The 9,015-nt window shown below is 42.8% G+C and overlaps 1 long non-coding RNA gene across 1 annotated transcript; it reads left to right on the top strand.

Annotated features, from left to right (window-relative positions):
• Positions 1 to 3,879: 3,879 nt before the first annotated feature.
• On the top strand, positions 3,880 to 5,197 carry LOC143809936 (uncharacterized). The gene is made up of 2 exons (XR_013222545.1): positions 3,880 to 4,004; positions 4,614 to 5,197. It is a non-coding gene; the product is annotated as an uncharacterized LOC143809936 (long non-coding RNA).
• The last annotated feature ends 3,818 nt before the right edge of the window (positions 5,198 to 9,015 follow it).

Here is a 9,015-nt window from a genome sequence, read left to right on the forward strand (position 1 = left end):
GAATGAGGAAGATAAAGTTTACAGAAAGGTCAATAAAAATTGTAACTATGGAAAAAAAACAAAACAAGAAAAAGTGTGAAAAAACATTTGTTCATTTTTTTTATTTATCTTGCTCACTTTTGTAGTGCCATTGATATCCCGAGCACTTTACAGACATCATTAAGTGCGGAAACATGTATTTATAAAAATAGCAAAAAATAAATGTACACATAATATTTGAATCTGTCACATTATTTATTTTATATGATGAAAACCATAAAAAAAAATTAAAAATGCAAAAAAATTGCTTTTTTATTATTTGTTGACAGAAAAAAATTGAGAAAAAAACAATTAAAAATGTGTATGTAAATAAATATGGTATCACTTAAAACATAAACGTGTCCCGGAAAAAGAAAGCTTCATGTAGCTTAAAATAACCATAAACCTCAGACTACGAAGCTGCAAACACAAATTATTTTTTCCCACAAAATGTTTTTAAAAATAGCACAATACACTACTCAAAAAAATAAAGGGAACACAAACAACAGAATATAACTCCAAGTAAATTAAACTTCTGTGAAATCAAACTGTCCACTTAGGAAGCAACACTGATTGACAATCAATTTCACATGCTGTTGTGCAAATAGAATAGACAACAGATGGAAATTATTGGCAATTATCAAAACACACTCAATAAAGGAGTGGTTCTGCAGGTGGGGACCACTGTCATGTCGGACGCTGTTCAGACCAGGTCATCCGTCAGACAGCGGTAGTTCCGCTTTTGACCACTATTTGCTCATTGGCGTCAGCTAGATTTTGTCTAGCTGTTCCGGGGTTAATTTACCTGATCCTCGGATTGGAGGCTGGGCCATGCCTATTGCCTTTTTATAGTTCTCCTGATCATTGGGTGTCGCCGATTATAGCTTCTGTCTTGCGCATTTGTTATCTCGGTCTGGAGTGGAGAGCTGGTCGTTGGAGTATCGTTGCTGGTGGTGTATTTTCCCTTGTCTTATTTACTCCTTCCTATATTTGTGTTTATTTTGCCCTGCACATTTATAGTGTATTCCTGAGTGACTGCAGCATGATGTATGTTTTCCTTTATCCTTGTCTGTGCTAACTGTGGGTACTGGTGTAGAGCATTCACTGGGTGGAGGGTGGAGGTTTCCAGCTCAGGGTTGTATCAGGAGGCAGGGTGAGGTTCGAGGCCTGAACATGCACACCATCAGTGTAAACTTCAGGTAGAGGGCCTGTCAGTATTTCCCTAGTCTTAGGGAAATTGCAGGGGCCCGGGTTATAAGCTCTCGCCCACCTAGTCTCTCCGTGACAACCACAGACCACATCTCAGTACCAATGCTTTCTGGCTGATGTTTTGGTTACTTTTGAATGTTGGTTGTACTTTCACACTCGTGGTAGCATGAGACAGACTCTACAACCCACACAAGTGGCTCAGGTAGTGCAGCTCGTCCAGGATGGCACATCAATGCGAGCTAAGGCAAGAATGTATGCTGTGTCTGTCAGCGTAGAGTCCAGAGGCTGGAGGCGCTACCAGGAGACCGGCCAGTACACCAGGAGACGTGGAGGGGGCTGTAGGAGGGCAACAACCCAGCAGGAGGACCGCTACCTCAGCCTTTGTGCAAGGAGGAGCACTGCCAGAGCCCTGCAAAATGACCTCCAGCAGGCCACAAATGTGCATGTGTCTGCACAAACAGTTAGAAACCAACTCCATGGTCTGAGTGCCCAACGTTCACCGATGGGGTTTGTGCTTACAGCCCAACACCGTGCAGGGCGCTTGGCATTTGCCACAGAACACCAAGATTGGCAAGGTTGCCACAGGCGCCCTGTGTTCTTCACAGATGAAAGCAGGTTCACACTGAGCACATGTGACAGATGTGACAGAATCTGGAGACGCCGTGGAGAGCGATCTGCTGCCTGCAACATCCTTCAGTATGACTGGTTTGGCAGTGGGTCATTAATGGTGTGGGGTGGCATTTCTTTGGAGGGCCACACAGCCCTCCATGTGCTTGCCAGAGGTAGCCTCACTGCCATTAGGTACCGAGATGAGATCCTCACACCCCTTGTGAGACCATATGCTTTTGCAGTTGGCCCTGTGTTTCTCCTAATGCAGGACAATGCAAGACCTCATGTGGCTGGAGTGTGTCAGCAGTTCCTGCAAGATGAAGGCTTTGAAGCTATGGACTGGCCCGCCCATTCCCCAGACCTGAATCCGATTGAACACATCTGGGACATCATGTCTAGCACCATCCACCAACGTCACGTTGCACCACAGACTATCCAGGAGTTGGCGGATGCTTTAGTCCAGGTCTGGGAGGAGATCCCTCAGGAGACCATCCGCCGCCTCATCAGGAGCATGCCCAGGCATTATAGGGAGGTCATACAGGCACGTGAAGGTCACACGCTACTGAGCATCACTTCCTTGTCTTGAGGCATTTCCACTGAAGTTGGATCAGCCTGTAACTTCATTTTCCACTTTGATTTTGAGCATCATTCCTACTCTAGACCTCCGTGGGATATTAGTTTGGTGATTTACGTTGATAATTTTTAGGTTTCATTGTTCTCACATTCCACTATGTAATGAATAAAGATTTACAACTGGAATATTTCATTCAGTGATCTCTAGGATGTGGTATTTTAGTGTTCCCTTTATTTTTTTGAGCAGTGTATAAAAGATATAAGTAAATCTGATACCACTGCAATCACACTGACCTGCATAATAAAGCTATTGTGTCACTTTTACCACACAGTGAATGGCATGTAGAAGTAAATAATAAAAACAATTCTTGTAATGCTGATTTTTGTTCATCCGGAGTCCAAAATATCAGAATAAAATAATGGTCCAAAAAATTTTATTTTTAGTGCGAAAAAGTTTGAAAACATTAAAAAATCCTATATTAGTCTGATATTGCTGTTATCGTACTGACCTAAAGAATAAAACCATCTTATCACTTATACCTCACAGGGAACTTCATTAAAAAAATATAAAGCAATTCTTAAATGCTTTTTTATTTGTTAATTCTAGTTCATAAAAATCAGAATAAGGTGCTGTTCATATTTATCCTGTTCCGTACGGTGAGAATGCTGTGAGTTTAGTTTCACAAAAACTATAATAGTTTTTTAAACTAGGTCTTTGTTGCTATGGTAATGGTGCAATACTGTTAGGGTATGTGCACATGTTGCGAATTTTGCTGCCGATCCGCAGCGGTTTTGACGCTGCAGATTCGCAGCTGTTTTTCATGAGTTTACAGTACCATGTAAACCTATGGAAAACAAAATCCGCAGTGCACATGCTTCGGAAAAAAACGAGCGGAAACGTAGCGTTGTTTATTCCGCAGCATGTCAATTCTTTGTGCGGATTCCGCAGCGGTTTACACCTGCTCCATAATAGGAATCCACAGGTGTAAAATCGCAGGTGGAATCCGCACAAAAAATGCAAAAAAGCGGTTAATCCACAGTAATTCCGAAGGTAATCCGCAGTGCGGTTTACCTGCGGATTTACCAAAATCAGTCTCGAAAAATCCGCAGGACTTTCCGCAACGTGTGCACGTAGCCTAAAAGGGAGGGAAGTGCTGTCACAGGGCCTAGAATTTAATTACATTTGAAGTAAATTATTATAAAATCTTGTATTATTTTCAGACACAGTAAACGCATTTTACTTTCGGAAACTTTTCCTTAATCGCCCTGCTCCTCACAGCCTTGATGCTAACCAATGTGATCTGCCATATTATTACTACTTGCTATCAATGTTAATGAATGCATGTGGAGATATCACTCATGGTCATATGTGACCTCATTAAATATCAGAGGCCATTGTTACCTCACAGTATGATGTCACAATGACTTGGTGTCTACATAAACGGGTGCTCAGAGGGCAAATGCTCATTTCAGGAGATGAAGACAAGAAGAGCGGAGGAACCAGGATCGAGGATACAGATTCTCTTTTCAGGAGATAAAGATGAGGAGAGTGGAAGTTCCTGATCGAGGACACAGGAAAATGAGAAACCTTACAGGTATTTAAGTTAGTGAATTTAGCACCAACATGGACCCTCCAAGTCTACAAGTTTTGGCTTTAAAGTACTAGATTTCTTCAGTCCCTGCTGGTAGAATCTCTACACATGGGTTATGAATATTCTTTGTGAGGTCACACAACTGAATGTTGGACACCGAGAATTCTCTGCTGCAAACATAGGAACCTCTCTGGGGCTATCACAGAGGTCAGCACAAAGATGGCACCACGGATGGAGACACTGAAGTAGCTACAATTCAAGTAGTATTTGTGGCTGGCACAGATTGTTGGTGGTGGTTCTTTAACTTTAATTTAAGATTTTTGGGGCAAAATATTCTACCATCATTCTCCTACATGGGAGAGAGGTTTGTGTATATACATTGGGGGACATATATTTATTTATGAACTTTCTAATTATTTATTTTACTATTTAATTTTACTTATATATTTTTTTCCATTACATATATTTCACCATTTATAAGTATCTACATCAAAACTTAAAAATGCATAGAAAAGATGGCCTGATTAATAGGTATAAAGTACAATATATTTGTGACTGCTTTTCTATAGGTCTTTGCCTGATATTTCTCCTCATATTTTTTTTTCTTACCAGGGACGATATCTGGATCCTGGAAGGAAGAACGAAGAATCTTACAAGAATCATGCGATTGTTTAGTGTTACTGATTATACGTATCTAATTCTAGAATCAGTACATCATAACATCATAGTGTATAAGTGTCTGCTGACAGATCCAATTGCATAAGGGACCTGATGTGATACAACTGTCTTATCTTAGGGAGTAGCGTTTGTAGAATGTAGTTTTTGTAGGGGGCAGTGGTTCTAGTGGGGTAGTGTTCTGTATTTTTACAGGTGAGATGAACGTAGTCAAGCTATGATCTCCAGAATCCGAGCTGATGAGGAGAGGTGAGGCGTGTTACCAGGACAAAGAAGATCTGATATCCGGAAACGAGTCACCATATTGAATATCGTTGCTCTACATATATATTAGTTAGCTAGTTGTAGCATGGCCTTGGTCCAGGGTTCTCAAACTGATCGCCTTTTCTCGGGGTCAAGAAGGAATTTTTTTCCCTGTAACACTCATTGGCTGAACGTGTCCAGGTTTTTTGCCTTCTTCTGGATCATTGGTTTTAGGTAGAGGTAGAGACTGTATTTAATAAAATATGTTTAAAATCAATGATCTGCTTCCTTATGTCTTCATTTTATACAGCAATCCAGTAGCTGTATATGTTACTTCTCATTGTTATGTTGCATGGCTGCCACAAAATGGACACACATAGTGCTCCATACAAAATAATGAACCCCATATATTGCTCAATACAATATTATGGGCACACAGTGCTCCATACAGAATAATAAGTCCCATATATTGCTTTATACTGTCTGGTTTCTGAGCTATTGTAGAATTTACAATAGATCTCACACATGTATTGTAAGAAATAAGTGAAATATTTGGCACTGTGTTTGTCATGGGTTTACCACAACAGAGATAAGCCGGAAGACCAAGTGTCTGATTGCTCCTACTTCTGCACTGAAAAGAAGCACTTCACCTTTTTAAATGGTGTTAATTTCTTTTGGCAGTACAGGGGTTAATCGGCCATTTTGGGAGCTCTGGGTGTCTCAGCTCTCAGCTGAGCACGGTTAACCACTCCTATCCCCTGTATAATCTGGGTCCTAACTGAAAAACATCGTCAGAGATTGCTTATGTGTGAATATTTGTATGCCTGGTATTTTCAGTTGCTCTTGTACGTGTTATTTTGTTCGCCTGGTTTGTGTACTGCGGTGCACGGTTGCTCCCCTCTTAGCTGGAAGGGGAACGGGAACAGACGAAGGGCATATACAGGAGATAAGGCAAGGTTGGTGGTCAGGCATATTTACCTTCAGAAGTAGCCAAGGGAATAGGGCAAGCTATGGTGCCCCCTAGTGTTAGGGTCAGAATAGGAGCACCCGGGTCACCAGACAATCGAGTCAAGACAGTATTGTACCTATATTTCTCTGCCGTATCTGTGCATCATGAATCATGATATGTGTTAAAGGGATTCACTGAGACACTTTCGCCCAGGGCACACGAAAACCTAGAGCCCGCACTGTATGTGGTGCACCATCATTTACATCTTTGCCAAAAAAAAAATGGAGCAAATGGCTAAAGTCTCCCTAATCAAGATATTTCAGAGCAATGTACAGAGAATGTCATAAATCATTGCAATTCATTTTAGAAATGGGGCTTACATACACATTAGGGGTCAATTTGCCTGACCACATGCTTATGTGAGTTGCAAGGCAGGGCAGTGGGGATACTCGGTACCGGTTGCAATTAAAGGTGTGGCACCGACCCGGTCCGTGGCCCTGGGCATTCAAGTAAATGGGGAAAGGTCTTTAAAGGTGGCTTGTAATAAGTGTGTGTTCGTGACGCCACCTGTGGTTCTTGGTCATAGGGGTCCTCTGGGGTGATGTTACTGCAGCATAGATGGTGACGCTTCCCACAGGTGAAGCGGGGTCCCTAGGGTTCCCAGTGTAGTGGGCGAGGATGGTAGGTTGCCGGTAAATAAACGGAGGACACAGAGTTGCAGTCTTTACCTGGTTTACTGTTGTTGTACTCAGCCTCAGTCCAGGGTACCGGCAACAGGTGTAGATGGAGTCCAGGCAGCCTGAAGACAGGTGGAAACCCCTTTGACAGGTCAGGTTGGGAGCCTTCCACTTTGCGCTGACTATTAGTCCCTTGCTGCTTGTAGTGTCCTGACAAGGTCCTCATTCTCTCCTGTCCTGAGACAGTACCTGCACGGTAGGCACCTTGAGCCGTTTCTCTGGGGTCTCTTTATACGGTGACTCCGGGCTCTGGAGAGCTGCTGTACTTCAGGTTTTATGTGGGCAGGTTACGTTCAGCTCTCTGCCTTCCGGTTCTGCTGTGGGACTTGCAGTTCCACATAGCCTCGGGCTCCCGGTGCCTGGTTTCTGTGCCCAGCTGTGAGGGGACTAACCACAGCCTCCTCAAGCTCCTCTGTTCCTCTCTGCTCCTTCATGTCTGTTGTCTGCACCAGACTGTCTAACTCCTCCTCCAGACCAGGATATATATATCAGGGAATCTCCCCTTAAACCGGATATAGAGCTCACCCTTCTGGCCTGGAGTCAGAATATGTTGCATGGAAGATTACCTGCCAAAGGGATCCCTCCTGTTTCCAGGAATGGCATTACCCTCCCCGAGAGGAAGGCAGCACCACTGTGGTACCCGAACTCCTGGGGTGCCACATTTGCAGTTCAAGAGGAAACCAGAATATGATGAGGAAATTCACACAAATACGGGTAGAACATGCAAACTCCATGCGTCTTTTGTTGAGGGACATTTATAAAAGGGGAACTGGCTGTGAGGCTGAATTAACTAACCCAGCCCCATTCTGTCTCTGTATTACCTGTAACATAGAAGGTGGCTGGCCTATTAACTACTAAAATAACCCTCACTATTATCTCCCTTATATACAGCACTGGTGGTCATATGCCGACAATGGGGGAAGTTTTCTTTTTGTGTCTCAATAAACACAGAAGTGAAGTGGAATCAGAGATGAAACCAGAACATCAAGCCTAGGATCATAATAAAAGTATGTTACTAAGTTTGACATATTACCCCTTTATGTCGCAGCCCTTTTTCGTTTTTGCGTTTTCGTTTTTCGCTCCCCTCCTTCCCGGAGCCATAGCTTTTTTATTTTTCCGTCAATATGGTCATGTGAGGGCTTATTTTTTGCGGGACGAGTTGTACTTTTGAACAACACCATTGGTTTTACCATGTCTTGTACTAGAAAACAGGAAAAAAATTCCAAGTGTGGTGAAATTGCAAAAAAGTGCAATCCCACACTAGTTTTTTGTTTGGCTTTTTTGCTAGCTTCACTAAATGCTAAAACTTACCTGATGTTATGATTCTCCAGGTCATTACGAGTTCATAGACACCTAACATGTCTAGGTTATTTTTTATCTAAGTGGTAAAAAAAAATAATTCCAAACTGCTAAAAAAAAAAATAAATAAATAAAAAAATTTGCCATTTTCCGATACCCGTAGCGTCTCTATTTTTCGTGATCTGGGGTCGGGTGAGGACTTATTTTTTGCGTGCCGAGCTGACGTTTTTAATGATACCACTTTTGTGCAAATACATTCTTTTGATCGCCCATTATTGCATTTTAATGCAATGTCGCGGCGAGCAAAAAAAACCCCGTAATTCTGGCGTTTTGAATTTTTTTTTCTCGCTACACTTAACTATCAGGTTAATGTTTTTTTATTGATAGATCGGGCGATTCTGAACCCGGCGATACCAAATATGTGTAGGTTTGATTTTTTTTTTTATTGTTTTATTTTGGATGGGGCGAAAGGGGGGTGATTTAAACTTTTATATATATTTTCTTTCATATTTTTAAAAACTTTTTTTTAACTTTTGCCATGCTTCAATAGCCTCCATGGGAGGCTAGAAGCTGGCACCACTAGATCGGCTCAGCTACATCATCAGATCGCTGCTATGTAGCTGAAATGCAGGCTTGCTATGAGCGCCGACCACGGGGCGCGCTCACAGCAGGTCGGCATCAGTAACTATAGAGGTCTCAAGGACCTCTATGGTTACCATCCTGATGCATCGCCGACCCCCGATCATGTGACGAGGGTCGCCGATGCGCTCATTTCCGGACGTGCGGCCGGAAGCGGTAGTTAAATGCTGCTGTCAGTGTTTGACAGCGGCATTTAACAGGTTAATAGTGGCGGGTGAATCACGATTTCACCCGCCGCTATTGCGCTCACATGTCAGCTGTACAAAACAGCTGACATGTTGTGACTTTGATGTGGGCTCACCGCCGGAGCCCACATCAAAGGGGGAGACACCACATGCACAGTACTAGTACGGCGCATGTCGTGAAGGGGTTAACCCCTTAATCCCATATGACGTACTATCCCGTCAAGGTGACCTGGGACTTAATTCCCAGTGACGGGATAGTACGTCATACGCGATCGGCCGCGCTCTCG

This window comes from Ranitomeya variabilis, chromosome 2 (assembly GCF_051348905.1).
Source record: "Ranitomeya variabilis isolate aRanVar5 chromosome 2, aRanVar5.hap1, whole genome shotgun sequence".
NCBI lineage: Eukaryota > Metazoa > Chordata > Amphibia > Anura > Dendrobatidae > Ranitomeya > Ranitomeya variabilis.